This window comes from Anopheles arabiensis, chromosome 3 (assembly GCF_016920715.1).
Source record: "Anopheles arabiensis isolate DONGOLA chromosome 3, AaraD3, whole genome shotgun sequence".
Classification (NCBI taxonomy): Eukaryota; Metazoa; Arthropoda; class Insecta; order Diptera; family Culicidae; genus Anopheles; species Anopheles arabiensis.
This window is the reverse complement of record NC_053518.1, coordinates 32,304,049-32,320,217: the sequence shown is the minus strand read 5'-3', so window position 1 is coordinate 32,320,217 and position 16,169 is coordinate 32,304,049. Positions and strand designations below refer to the sequence as shown.

General features: G+C 40.7%; 1 protein-coding gene across 2 annotated transcripts in view; it reads right to left on the bottom strand.

The window, feature by feature from the left end:
* Nucleotides 1-16,169, bottom strand: part of LOC120904793 (protein sickie) — a 347,597-nt gene that overhangs the window by 278,990 nt on the left and 52,438 nt on the right. For both annotated transcript variants that reach the window (XM_040315143.1, XM_040315144.1), the window contains exon 2: nt 7,154-7,751. The gene's annotated coding sequence lies outside the window, so the exon portion shown is untranslated. The remainder of the gene's footprint in view (nt 1-7,153; nt 7,752-16,169) is intronic.

Here is a 16,169-nt window from a genome sequence, read left to right as displayed (position 1 = left end):
CTACCGGAAACTAAGGTAGCGGGAAAAAAGCGAATAAACATAAACTTTAAAAGCTGCCCCTTCGGAACCAATAACCTTTAGATTTTCGGCAACCAAGAACGGGGAGGTGTCGGGCCTCGCAACGACCACTTTCTTGGACGTGAGAGCATTTCTCATAAAAACCCCCGAAGTACAATTGAAGTGAAAAACTCTGGGTGCAAAATATTTGCTTCGCCCTTTTATTAGTAGCGTAGGGAAGCTGCCCATTCCATCGGTTGCAATTGCTTTCTTCTCCCTTCATACCCAGCATCATATCGTTCCAGCAGAGCACCATCTTTCAAATGGCTGGCAGAGGGGTGGAAATGGATTGCATTTTCTGCTGCCTCTTCGAGACGAAACCACGGACACGGGCGGTACTTTGGGAGCTGTCCCCTTCGTGGGCAACGCCATGAAATGCCTACACTGTACGCAATCAAAAATGGCCTTATCCGGCCGACCGAATGGCAATGTTTCTTTATCAAAACCTTGCCACTCGCTGTGCTGTGGAGCTCTACACGGCTGTCGAACTACTGCTTCGTTGGTGGTAAGTTTTCCAAGCGACGTCTTAAAGCTACACTTCCTAGCAAAAAAGGGGGGGAACAGAAGCTTCTACTAGACGTTGCCTGTTTTGCGCTACCGCTTTTGAGGGTCAGAAAAATAGGGGAGGCTTCAATTTGGCTTAGATTTGGAATTGAAAATCGATACTGATTTGCATAACGGGAAGGTTCTGCCCGTGTTCCCGTTGTGAGTTGAATATACGAATCATTGTTGGGGCGCTCGAGGTAAGGTTCGTCTCCCAAAGGAGACTTTTATTTGCATCTTAGCAAAGGGGGCAGCAAGTTGTTTCGGGTATAAAGTAGGCCTGCTTGCGTATAGTGAGCAGCGCTCCGAATGGTACGACAGTATTGGCAAAAGCCATGTTTGTTTGTTTTGTTGAACAAGAAAGTTGTATGCAAAACACACACAAACACAGCAAACTACATTTATCGATCGTGTTTGTACTAATTAAAACATTGTTTATGATCGAAAAAGTTGTGTTATGTTACATTTTAAGTTACGTTAGGTTACTAACGTTAGGTTAAGCCCAGGTTAAGCTGGAGACGCTGGCAATCGGCCTTCATCGAGGTTTAGTTATCATCAACAACATAATTTGTGACATGAAATGAATACATTTCCAAGACATGATTTTATTTCTAAATTATCTCTCTTGTTAACATATTTAATGAATTAGCAGTAATTTATTTTCAAGGGCGCATTTTCTATCGTTTCATCACTAAACTTATCTAATAGAAAATAGACTGAGGATGACTGGAGAACGAATTTATCAGCAACGCTCACACTATAAATAACAAAAATAATACCGAGTGGAAATGGCAAGAAATATATACATGTTTACTGTCGCCAAACTTTCTCTCTCATGGATCATGGATGTCGCGACAGTTTGAAAACTTTTGCCTCATACCCTTGCAAGAAGATACGTTGATTGAATCATTCGTCATTGTGTAATTTATACAGCTGGTTTTAGCATGAAAGCTAGTGTAAGTGGTTCAACATAGTATAAGTAAGGATATAAAAGGTTCAAAATGCATTTTTTTCTGTTAAAAAAAAGCTTTTTGTCTTTTTACTCTATTGGTACTTTCAGAAAATTCGCCTGACAGTATGCAATCAATACACCATCTAAAAGTAGCGCAGATAATTACAGGTGCTTTTCAAAACTTGTTCATTGTTTTGTTGCTTTTATGAAAGATAACAAATATCAACTCATCTTCTAACTTTGATTAAATCAGGTTAAATTAACGTCAAACACGAAACACACTACATTAAAACGAAATGTAGTGCATACTTTCAGGCGTTTTACACCATTAACTAAATCTACCGCTGTGTTGTCGTACAGAAGGGTCCCAAAATCACAGGCTCTGCACCATTGCTTACCTAAACACTGGTACTCGCACAATTACACCTCTTTTTCTATATGTCTCTTGTATACGTGTCTTCCCCATGTGTCTTTTAATTACCCCATATCAAAGAAACATTCCAACACTATATTGTTTTCATGAATCAGCTGAGCCTTCGTTGTAGATTATCATTATTATTATTACAATCGTTACACAACACCTTTGTTCTTTCTTCTACAATATCCGCCCTATGTTTACTTAGCACTTGTAGATAAATTTAAGACCATCCTACCTTCCGTTCCATCACATTTCCTTGTCTTTGAACGGGAAAATGAACAGTAAATAATATAATAATAAGACCATCTGTTGCCAGCCACCAATAAGGCTGCTGTAAGAGGCACACCTTCTGCTGCACCATTTTTCCCCGACCAAACATTTATCCCTCATCATGCAATCCCAAGAAGCACACTTTTTTCATCCCTTTTTCTCGCCTGTGCTCAAATTTCCCTGCTATAGTTTGTGGTAATTAAATGAACCGACGCTTCGAACGCTGCGCTACACCCTTCCAAGAAAAGAAATCCACAACAAAACATCCGTTTTCCGACACTCTTAACTTTTTGCAAAAACGGGAGCACACACACCTACCCGCCCATAATCTACTTCTGCTTGTGTGGGCGTTTTGTGTTCAACCTTCTTCGTTTCGCATTAACACCCCGCGGGCTGCCAAGGGTGAAGTGCACGCGGTTCCGGAACCTTCGCACGCAACCGGGACGCTGCTGGTGTGGATGTTATGTTACATTTACATGCAATTAGGACATAATTTCCTATGACATATGGGCGTTTGATTGGCAGCCGAAAGCACCTTCCGGCATCCCGATCGGATCTCGGGCACGAGCGTGCCAAAAGACGCACCAAAAGACGGTCAATGCGTAAGGATGAGAGGGTCAAATGGGAGCATAAAAATAGTACGAACTACTCTCACTAACCTGTAGACTGGCTTTGAGGACATAGTTCTATGATTTTCTGAGACAATTTTGAGGTTTGTCACTCAGATTGCATACTTTATACTTTGCCATGCAAAAAACCGCCTAAAAGTATGCATCTCGCTGTACAAAACGGTCTCAATTTTGATATTTGTATAGTTTGATATTTGTCAAGCTTTCTAGATGCCTTTCTTTCAGCATCGAAGAAACTAACACGTCTAGCGTCCCTTTTGCCCACAACACACGAATTTATTTCCGTTGCGTTGCCCTCTCTTACCGAAGAAAAGACATAATTCTTTTCATCGTGCCTTATCTGTACACTGCTCCACCAGGATTGGCCGTACAGAGGGAAAGAATTGGCAACAAAACCAGCCCTTGAAAAGGATACATGACAAATGAAAGCACACACAAAAAAACGCAGACACGACGCTACATGGAACGGAATCGTATTGTTTACGGGTTACTTCCGGCCTGGCCAGCTTTAGCACCACCAGATTCAGGTCCAAGCAAGGTCATAAAGCTGGCACTGGTTAAAGCCTACATCTTGCTCCCGTACTGTACCGTTGTTTGAAGCCAACCCAAACAAGGGGAACCAACCATTCCAAAAGAAAGAAAAACGTCTCTCAAGCTCTAAGGACACACGTGCCAGAAACGTGTTAACGGTTTGATTTACGATTGCAGGTTGAGCTGCTTTATTGGCTTCCGAGTGTAAAGGGGATCGGGCCGGCGAAACTCGTTTCCGCTCGGTGTACAAGAGGTACAAACATTAGGGAAACAGTGAAGCGACCTCAAATCTTCCCAAACGTCCCAAACTTGAGACATAAAATCGGAGGAAAAGGTTCTAGTGCCCTGCTGGCCTGTCGAAATAGTTCCCGAAAGCTTCTCATCAACAGCGGGAAAGTTGACGTCACATTGTTATTGTAAAAAGTAGGGTTGCGAACTTATTGCGGCCGGGATCTATCCCCCAACCACCGTGTTTACGAGCATGACCCGATGGCCACGTCGCAAGTATGGCAAGACATTAACAAAGTACGTGAATGTCAACGGAATAACCTTAGGATAAGCTGCAGACACAGGGCTTTATCCTTTTTCGTTGCTTCGTGGTGATTGGCGAAGGTCGAATTCCTACTACGAAAACAACCTGTACTCGGGCATGTTCTTGCTTTATATTTTTGTGGGTTTTTTATTTTGTTCTCAATCCAAGACATGATACGGTGTATAAACTTAATTTAGGCCTTAACCTTTACGCACCGGTCACGTTTTTAATTCACAACAAAAACGGGGCTCACCCACAATCCACCAAAAAAAACAATGTTAGCTTCCCCAAAAAAACCTGGTTCTAGTTCTTGTAGCGTAGCAGCGCAAATTATGAAATTTTGTGCTGTGTCTGACTGGCCTTCATAAATTGGGCACTAAACGAGCACCAGTCATTAAACTTTTGCATCCTCGGGAGTGCTCACGCCGCAGCAAGAAAGGCTGAAGTGCTATAAAAATGTGTAAGTAAGAGATTGCAGTAACAGCAACAGCAACCTTGAGAAAAAAGTACAACAGATATGTTGGTGCTTTTTATTGTTCTCCTAGCAAAAAAGGTACAATTACTTATCTTCTTGAATGTTTTGAGGCACACTAATTGTGTGTAAAAGCGGCTTTCGTCCAAAATTGTCTTGCTGACATGGTAGGACAACTAGTGGCAATAACTCCATATAATAATAATGGTCCAAATAAACTACAATATAGAAATCCATCGGTTTAATTCTTTAATAACAAAGTGCATCTATTTCGTCTGTCACAAGATACAATAGCTGCGTTCAAAATGTTATAAAACTCACAAACACTTTTTTGAAACAGCAAAACACTGCATAACATCCCATTAAGGAATGCCAATCCGTTGTCAACAAGGACATTTTACTTATTGCCTTAGTTGTCTTAGTTATTGAAACGCATATTGCATACTTTTAGGCTGTTCGACTCACATTCGACTCACAAACTATGCAATTCGCATATCAAAAAGACTTTTATACTATTTTTGCTTTAAAAACGCGTTGCTTTATACCTTTTTAGCTCCATCTGTAACCAAAAACTACGCATCACGAGTGCAGGGGGTTTTCTTTTTTATTATTTATCAACTAACTGCTAGTTCATTTGGCCTTGTCGAGCCCTTTCCCTCCCCTGGGGACTATAAGGAACCATCAACCATGTCTAGGGGTGGTGAAATTTGATTGTCTGGACGCTGTCATCGATCGATCGAGAGCAAACGAAAATGCATGCGAGGAATCACAAGACGAATTGATTTTTCCTAATATTGTAGCAGTTCTTCCCCCCTCGATATGAACTTACAAATAAACTGCTACCTTATTTCGCCCTAAAACAAACATTCACTTTTTAAGAATGCTAGAGCTAAAGCGGAAGAGCGAAAAAAAAACGTACGACACGCACTAACTAGTATCTTCGTGCTGTACCGGATGTTAATAGTCGGATGCTGATTTTTTTCCTTCAAAAAGGTTGCAAGCAATTGCAAGAACATCCCCTCCACCGCCCAAGAGCTCATCAGACAACACAGTCACGTTCGATGCCATACTTACTGGTCGTGGGACGCCAACCGGCCCCTGTGTCTTCCAAGCGCCATTTTCCCTGCGTGGACGATTTTTTTATTCTCTCCTCACAACCGCGCGTTCTCGCTTTTCATCACTTTTATTGACATTCATCAAGACTTGACTCACCAACACCGGAAAAACCTTCCCCTCCCAACCGGAAGGGAGCACAGCAAATGGGAGTTAAAAGGAACAGTTCTCGTTACGGGTTCTACCTTTACCTTCTATTTTTTTTTTTTTTTTTTTGTGTGTTAGCAGACATTTGGTTTCTATTTCAAATGCACAGAAGAAGAAAAAAACAAGCTTCTCCATTACGGAATGGAATAAAACAAAAACTCATCAGTCTAAGCTCCAGAGTTGTCTTTTGCTGCGCAGACATAGACAATATTGTAATATTATTCCGCTTATGAGCTTCCGGAGCTTCCGTTCTGTGGCGCGAACTCGATCAAATATTGATGACATGCAAATCATGAGCATCCAGTGTCGTCAGCTTCCCTCACTTCTTATGCTCCAGAATAAACATTCCGATGATGCACAACTACTGCTCGCTGCACGGTTGGCAAGCCAATCAAAAGTGAAGATCTTTGTCCCATCGTCGCTCGGTCAAGTCGTTGCGGTCTAAAATTGGATAACACACTTTTTGAAACCAGATGAAACTACTATTTGCCATAGCTTAGCACAATCAGTTGTAATTTTCATGCTAATAAACTCACTATGGTCGAACAAATCAAGTGCATTCCGATTGATGGCAAGGTACAACACAATGAACCATCAGCAAATCTGCATATCAGTCTATACATAATCCATCAAGCACGGATGCAAATTATGCCTCATTTCCATCACTATTGTATTGTGATTCAAACCGGGAATGGTGGATGGTCCTACGTGGTCCTTGCCTACGTCCACCAAGAACGTTCTATAAAATTTAATATTTCCAATTGCCGCATCGAGAAGCCAGCTCTTTCACCACACGACACACTACATCCCGCCCTTTCTTTTGATCCATTTTAAATATGCTCATTTTTTTATGGACTAACGAACCGGCAAAAAAAGAACAGATTTGTACAGGATTCTCAAACAGTCCGTAGACTCTCGTCCACATTTCATTAATTATCATAATTGGCCTGAATAAGCTGGCCTACCGTCAGCCATCGCCATCGTGTTTTATCCTTTGCCAGGACACAATAATCCTGCCACGCGTCTTCTCAGGAGCCGCCGTATCTGCACCGGTCTGCAGCAGCGTTCGTTGTCGCTCTATTTCTTTTTATTTCATTGCAATTTATTTGTCGTTCATGCTGCAGTGGAGACTACCTTTGGGTTTTTTTTCCTTTTTTTCTGTACAAATTTTCTAGCCTTTGCACCTTGGTTACCAGAGCAGAAAGGGAAACAGACATGGAAAGGAAGATTTTTTTGCACAACAATTAAAACAAACTTTACACTGTGCAAAAAGCTTGCTCTCCCACTGGCATACAAAACAGAAGCAGGCCCAAAAAACGGTGAAATAAGTGAAAGAAATAGCACCTCCCGGCAAGGATTCGCTTCGCCTGTTCGTAGTTATTATGGTCAGTAAAAACAAATCCCTACTGTACCGCTCAGCTAAGCCTGCCCCGAGAAACAAAAGAGAACGAGAGTTGTGTTTTCGTGGTGCCGTGACCAGGATACTTACCGTTAAATTTGTTTCTTCATTATCCCACGGTGCATAATCCAACCGCCGGGGTAGGATCAGCATATACACACACACACACTCTTTTGCTTTTGGTTGTACACTTTTCACGCCGTAAAACGCTGAAACACGATACGCGATAAAACACGCAAAAAGCGACAAAACTTTAAACACACCACACCTTTCTTCCTTTTGTTGCGCAGCGCTAGCTTCACTCTTTGCCTTTTACCGGAGGCGCCGGTTGGAAGATGTTGGGCCAAATTTTGCACAAATAACGGCCGCACTTTTATTACGTCGACAAACCTCCCCTTGACAAAACTGCGCCTTCAGAACACTTTTTCACTATCACACTGACACGATATGCGATACGCGAGACATTTTCAGGGCGAATGGTTGGCTTTTGCTCGGGATGGAGAAAGACACGTTTGCAAACAAGCGTTTGCACCGAACACACTCTACCGTGACACACTACACACACACAAACACATTTAGGGAATGTATACCTCACAGCTTTTCCCTTCCTATCGCCGAACTGCTGTAAACATGAACACACACGCGATGATCACAGTAACGTACACCCTTACAAGAAAAGCCGCTGAATCTAAAGTTGTAAGAGATAGAGGAAATTCGGTGAGAATTGAAAAGAACCTGCTCATGCCCGGAGCTTAGCACGGAAGCCTTAAAACAAACGAACTCAAACGCGGAACGAGCAGGATTAAACTTTACACTTTCGAAAAGAAAGCAGAACAAAAAATGGAGACAATCTCGACAAGGGGGAGCAAAGACACTCCACCGTGGAGTGTAGCTCCATCTGGCGGTTAGTATTGGAAGCCACGTCAAAGCGCCCCATTCACACACTTCGGTTGTTTGCTTCACTGCCACTTGCAGCATCAATATATTACATTCAAAGTGTAGAATGCAAGATTGTAATAATTTTTCACTTTTCACTTTTGCACGCTGCTCGGGATTTTTCACTTTCACTTTTAAATTCTTATTTTTCTTCTTAAAGAGGCCATTTTTTTGGCTTCCCTTTCCCTGCTAGGGGTTTTTTTTTTGCTTTCTATATCACACTTTGACTTTTTCCATGAGCGAAAGGGAACGATGGAGCAATGGTGTTGGCGATGATGATGATGTGTGGCCATTTATTATATTTATTGCACTGAAAACATTCCACCACTCTCACACACACACAAACACCTACTGATAGGCAGCGCACAGTTAAGCAAGATGAAATGTGTTTTGCCTGCCACAGTGTGACTAATAGAATATTCTCCTTCCGTTCACCGAAAACACTGAAGCTTCACAACCAACTTGCCAGCAAGTAGCTGCAATCTATTTCTTTAACAGCCAACGAAGACGCCTTCGATAGTAAGCCTTCATCGGTTTTGCTCCCAGGAGGGGCAAACAAAGACACACACACACAAGCGCTGCCGTTTATTTCGCGCTGATCCCTTTTATTGCCTTCAGTGGCAAAATTTATATCATTCTTTTGCGATGTCTTCCGGGTGCAATCCTGACCGGGTCTGTTGGTGCAGTGTTTTGTGCTGCTATTCCGTTTCTATCGTATTCACCTTCCACACGGACTGTGTGTATCTGCAATAAAGGAAGTACAAAAAGATCAGGAGGGAGAGTTTCGAAATCAATGAGTGCACAAAAATCCTTCCAAATTAAAGTGATCAATTTGCTAGCGCGGCGTGGGAAATGGAAAGAAATGGATGAAAAATAGCAACTGTCAGCAAAAAACGTGTGGAGAAGCTTGCATGAACTAAAGCGTACAATGAATCGTTGCAACAAGTCTGTGGAGTGTACACATTCTTGTTCACTTTCTAGGATGGATTTTGGAGTCTCTGAGCTACAAAGTGAGAATACAATCACTCTCACTTTGTAGCTCGCACTGAGTTCAATTTGAAGCGGTAAATTGCTTCAATTTGTATTCCAACTTCTGTGACTTCCAGTTTAGCGTTTAAAGCGACCCATCCAATTCTAACTGAGCTACCATCTTCAAGAGCAGACCAAACATGTACACTGGACACTGTAGCTGTACTTTCCTTCCTTCTTCACCAATCCAATCAAAACGGATGTAACATTTTCCAAACCTCCTACGCGAGCAGGTTCGTGCTAATTTGACAATAAATATAACCTCCGATCGACATTCACCGCGTTGTGCCGATACCAATTAAGCATCAACAGCAATACCACACACCAACGGACGTGCCGGCGGCTGCCGGCTTTCATTCAACCAAAAGCGCTAAAGGTCTAAAGGTCTTCTTCTCCTTCACGTCCTGTATCGAGCAGCTACTCAGGCAGCGGGAAGAGAGCGTCTTATCACAGTGCAATACTTATATATCACTCCTTCCTTCAATTACCTTTAATTAAGACTTAAATTTACGCTCGTTGCAATGCCCGTGCGGTTGACAGGCAATTGTTGTTGTCCGTACTGCACGTCCTTAAGGCGCGATGGGATGTTTGATGCGCCATTGGGTCGATGCAGTAAAGATGCAGATTGAATTGTGTATTCCTTTGTGGATTCTTATTATTTCCAACTGAAATGTTCAATATTTTAGCTGTACGAGCACAACAGGGTGGTGAAAGAATTTTGAGCAATATACTTAGGCGTCTATTACAACAAATTCTATGATGTTGTCAACAAAACCGCCGCAAAGTATGCAATTTACAATACAAATTCGCCTAGATTCATAGATTTCTAATTAAAATCATTTTTTTAAGATTCTGCAAATGTCGAACTGTAATTAAAAATGTAAAATAGAGCTCATTCATGTTTTTTTAGTGCACAAAACCAGCTGACACTTCAAATCTCCTTTTCAAGCACCATCGTTAACAAGATTGTGTTTTAATCAATCGGAAATGTACTCCAAAAACTCCAACGTCTCCAAGTTGTCAGGCATAGCTCGTGTAAACAGGGTTTTCACACAAAAACCTTCACCCAGTAACGCTCGACCCAGGAGCAAACACACGCCACCAAACACTTCTTTTAATTTGTCTCTCACCTTACAGAGCATGTCGTGTCGCTCGGCGGAATGTTTTGCCCACTAACAGGACCTTCCAAATGTGTAGACACTGCCTCGATCGTACTAAGGTGTGATATCCCTTCCCACTCTCGGTTCGGCGTCCATTCAGTCACATTCGGTCACAATTTATTTCCGATGAACAAACGAGGTTAGATGAAAGCAATTTATCAACGACACTGTGAGTCTCCCTCGCCGTGCGGCCACAGTGCAAAACCATTCTTTTCCATCCCGTGGCCTTTATGTGACGACTAGAATGGCGTAAGGTAAACGAGACAGAAAGAGAGAGAGCGAAAGCCATTCGTTCTCATTGTTGATTCATTTTCATTAAATTCTTTTACACTTCTTCACCCGCTTGGGGGAGTGAAAGATTTCATGCTTTCCCCGTGCTTTGCGCATTCCTGCAAAACGACCTAGAACACAGGCTACAAGAGGGAAACAGAAACCTACCAGCCCCTACATTCGCTCCTTTTCTGCTTCACTTGTATGTATGCAAAATGTAAACTTTTCTTTCTAATTACATTATTTCGATTCACTCATTGTAAACATAATTACGATCGTTTGTTATGTTCCCTCTCAGCAAACGTTTCGCAAGGAGAAAGCCTCGCCATGTCCTGGTATTGGGGGCGAGAAGTAGGAAATGTTCCACCCTCTTACTGCACACTTTTCGCTCGCATATTATGCGTCCGGCCCGTCGGCTCGAGAGGGCTCGATACAATCGAAGCAACAACACTTAACACAATCCAGTTTTTCCCCAGGTTTACAATCGACAAAATACAAACGCACCCCTTGCCCTGAGGCACTTGAATGAATATTTTACTACCATCCTAGGCCGGTCGGCCAGCCACTTGAACGCGGAACGCGGAAGTGATTTCCATTCAGGTGCAATCAATCGGTCGTCAAACGAAAAAAGGCAGCGGCAACCATTACCATAGCAATCGAGCCACGCTTCCTTGGCGCATTGAATAACGAATTAAACAATTCGAAGCGCAAACTGCATTAGCCGGCGAAGGAAGTGCATTTCGGCGTATGGTTGCACACTGCACGGCCCAATGCACCACAACAAACCCCGTCCATTCGGGTTGGATCGATTTTTCCGTAAACAATTTTTACGTTTCCCACTCCCAGACACTCTGCGTGTGAGTGGGTTCCTCTGAGTACACACATTGGTGCAAAAATAGACCCACGACAGCCTACTTGTGTTTTTTCGTGAGATCGTTCCGCAGACGCCGGATGACTCATAACACCTGCTCTGGGAAAACCCTATCCGAAGAGATAGAGAGAAAATGCTGTCCGAGATGCTGCACACACAGGTGTACCACTCTCCTCACTCACCGCAAATCGCTCTCGATGGCCATCTGAAATGCTCTCCACACATGAGACAACCAAAAAAAAAAAAAAAGAAACACTTCAGTAGAAACGAACACGATGCTCCCTTTTGCGCTAATCCAATCACGTCCCACTCTCCACAGTAGACGCACACATTACCTTTCGTGCGATAGTGGTTTGGGAATTTTCCTACCAAAGTCCCTCAGGATGAAAGGAACACAACCATGACAGCCTCAAACGCATTCCCGAGTGCAGTGAATTGTGCCTCGCTTGCTTCAGTCGGGCTTTACATCGCTCTTGTTTCAGCGCTTCACTTTGCATTCGAGTTTTCCGAATGAGATTGGCATAAATTTGCATGTCAATGGGGGTTTTTTGTTCCAAATCGGAGAGTGTGTGTATGAATTACTTTTTTTTAATTTTTTGTTATTAGTTCTGATTTTTTTTTTTGAATATCGATTCTATTTGAAAACCATTTTAGATACAGTCAAAGACGAATCCTTTCAGCATTCTCTGATTGGTCCTGTTTGCGTTTTATTTAGTAATATTTTTAATAATTTCAAATATGTTACATCGTACATTTAGCAAAACCAACTATACGAAACATTCACTGAAAATAGATACTAAAATATTAATCGTCAAATACTATTTTTAGACCTAGACAACAGTTTTTGCCCCTAAATTGTACCTCTGCTAATATTTGTTACTAATATTTGTTTCTATACTCCAATTTTCGCCTCATTTCGGACAAATAGACATCAAGTTTTAACTCCATCGCATTAAATATTACATTTAACTTAGTTGATGGTACTGTTTTTTTCAACATTTGATTAATAAATTCCAACAAACAATAATTTATTAATTAAACAACAATTCTGGAGCATAGCGTAATCGTATTCAAACTAGGGTAAATGTACCAATAGAGGGTGCAATTTGTAGTGATACAGGTGTGTTTCAATGGATTATATATGTTGGAATATGTTTTATCTTCGCAGTCATAACCATTTTTACAATGAAACACATCAAACTTACGAAAAAATACACATTTTTGTGACTGCTTCGTTGTACCTATAACGTTGGTATGGTTCCTATAGTCGCCGTATTGTGTTCCTATAGTGGTGGTAAACAAAGATGCTTCAAAACATTGTGTAATATTAATGAAACCTAGTTTGGAAGCTGTTTTCGTATCAATAGTAAGGATTACTACTGCCATAATTTCTTTTTCTTACATAATTTGATCGTAAAAATGTATGAATTTGGTTGATGAAAATATTGACTAAACTACTGTATAACATCTGTCGTCAACTCACTCCCGGATGAGTACGCTTAAATTGAATTCGATTTTTCACTCGGCCAGATATGCGAATTTTGGCCTATGTTTGGTAAATTACTTAGAGAAAACTCATTTCTGTTGCTTATTTTGGTGAAAACAGTACGACATGTCACAAATGTCGTCGAAAAAAATCTTAAATTACCTGTTTTTATTGATTTTATAACTACAACCACATTAGGAACATGTTTGTTTTGTATACCTGTAATGCCACTATGGTAAAAAAACACTTAAAAATGCATAAATATAGTTGAAAGGGAAATAATTTTAGTAAAACAAAAACATTTCATAACAGTTATGTTGAAAAACTAGTAATTGCGAAATTATATGGTCATTTGGAACGTTAACAGAAATATGAGTTTCGTTATGAAATCCTAAGGATTTTGTAAAAATGTTGACACATTTCACAAAATAATGGAATTTTTCGGTCACTAAGAATCGGAATGGCCCCTTTTATTTTTTAAATCCTTTGTTAAAGGCCAGATAACGTTTCACACTAACATAAATAACTTAATTACTTTTAATTTATTGTATGCAACGCATTTTAGTGCAATATCACTACTATAGGCACGTTTACCCTAGATTTCATACGTTTACAGGTACATTTTCATACAAACCGACAGCAACTGATTCTATTAAAGATCATATTTAGTATCAACGACTCTAAAACCAGTGTATTAACAACTGGAAAAACTGAACCAGTTTTTGGCAGTGTACTTGTTTTCGGCGGGGTAAATAAAAAACGTCAAATTTGACAAAAAATGCATCATAAACTGTCTCAAAGTACAATTTAGAAATAAAAATATGCCTTTTTGTTATTCATTCCCGAAGTTTCACATCAATTCCTTGCGTATTTTTCGAAATATAAAAAAAATAACAGTTTTAGGCAGTTTTACTATAGTTCGCCTGGCAGAAGAGAACCAGAACCAGTGTGGTTGTTATAAAAATGCTATGGTTGAAGAATTTATTCTAGTCCGCTTCGAATTTTTAAATTACGATAAACAAGTTATTTTTCACTTTCAATACTGCCAAGGGGTAAATTTTGATTTTTGACCGATCTAAGACAATTCAAAACCACTGCAATGCGTGTGTCGACAAATATTATGACATTTCTTGTATCAAATATAACCAATTACAGCAATAATTTAAGAGAAAATAATAATAACACCCAAATACTGGTATGTAGGGTAACCAGCATTTCAGGACCCTCGAATATTAGCAAACACAAATGATATTTGTTAATCGGTTCCATATTTGCCCTTAATTTTCAATTAGAATCGTTATCTTTTTGTCTGTCACTTGTGCCTATGAATCAAAAATGCCGATCTCAATTAACGTCTCCACGACAAGCCAAACTTCCCATCCGATCGTTCAATCGTTTCAATTAAAACAATACCTTTCTCGCACAAAGATGCTCAATTAAAACCAATTTACAGGAAGCCCAAACAATCCAAACTGCCCAAACTCTCAAACCCCCCACGTGGCACACAATGAAGCAATGCATTTCCTGTGCATTATTTAACCCACACAAAATGATACATTCCACCGGTTGCAGTTCAACCGGAAGGATGCGTGTTGAAAGCAAAGCCAGTGCAAAACAAAAAAACCCTCCCCCACACACACACACACACACACACGTCAATCACAGACAGGCGCTTGGGCTGGCAGACAACACAGCCATTTCCATACCTTAACCACGAGAAAAACCACTCACTCAGTTCACAAGTGCGTGAAAATGATAGATGAAGGTTCCCGCTCGATCCTCCATCTTCTTGCCGGGCATTTTGTCCCCTTTCGCCCTGTTTTGGGTCGAGAAAAATCTTTACATGGCGGGAAGGCCACCCATGTTTTGTACGTGTGTATGGGGAAATTGATTACAAAACAACGCGCCCTGGACGCGTGGCAAAAAGTGCACTGTGCAGCGTGGAACAACACGGTCAACAACCCCTTTCCATCCATTCCGTAGGAGTAAATGAGCGAACGGGCGAGTGCTGGCGCCATATGGAATATGCACTGTTGCGTAAATTAAAATTGTCGGCCACTTCGGCTTGGTTGCCGCCGGCAGGTTGTCCTTCCCGTCACTACGCTGTCCTCTCTTGGATGCTTTCAACCCATTCAAAACGGGGGAGGTCAGTGAAGCAACCAATATAGCAACCGTCCGGCAAGAATGGCACTCAAACGTATCGGAAAATGGAACGCACCAAAGCCTCCCACCAATCCAAGCCACACGCACACTTGCCCTAACCTCAACCATAATTTATGAACAGGGACGAAATACGAAGGACGAAATATGTCTTTAAAGTCGCTAGCAAAAGTCACATTAACTGTTGAAAGGAAAAATTCATCGAAAAAAAGGAAACGAGTTGCTCATTGGGGGGGGAGAAGAATAAACAATAATCACTTAATCAACCAGGATCAGGCTCATAATTGAATTGTTACCGGTCCATCCAGACGCCGGTAATTAACAATTAATATCGCAACAGCACGTTCGGACCAACCGGCTAGGCCAGCCAGTGCCAAATGGAAAGCAAAGTGAGAGAGAAAAAATAATAGCCGGGTCTTCTGGCTCATTTCCATTTACTATCCACGACAACAAGCTATCGTGTGGACATTGGATTTTACTTGGAAAAATGAATGATGGTTGCGTCCTTGAATGTTGAAAGCTTGATGAGTTATGTGGCTTTTTCCAGTCCATACTTCACCCAGACTCGAATTGTACAAATTCCAGACCATTTTTAAGGTATAGAGCACATACCATAATTTTGTGAGCCAAATGCTCTGAAAAGTTACAAATAATCAAGTGTCTCATCGTTTAGATTGATCATTTTGATAGCATTAACTCTTTTCTCCTTTAAGCAATACGACCGAAGCTGTTCTTTCTGAATTTAAAAAAAAAAAACCCATCTCAAACTTGTAACTATGTTATTGCATTTTTAATGTTTCATCAATTATTTAGAAATTCTGTGGTGAACTTTTCTTCAAAAACCATAAGTGATTAATTAAATTAATTTGTTTAATTTTTCAAAGCATTTTGGCAAGAAATTATCGTTAAACACATTTTTCATCACTTTTCTGTTCATATTTGAGTTTCATAGTCTTTCATTCATGTTCCTTGTTTCTTTCTGCAGAATACCTTAACAATTAACGTATAAATTGAATGTAAAATGTCCTCCATTTTAAGATTTTTTTTAAATTGTTCTGAATGATTTAGAATATTTAAAAATATGTTATTTGAATAGTTTAAAACTCATATTTTCACCTATTATCTGATTTTGCGGCACCCTGCACAGTCCCTTATGAGCACTTATCGGAACACTTTTTTCACTGATCGTTAAGG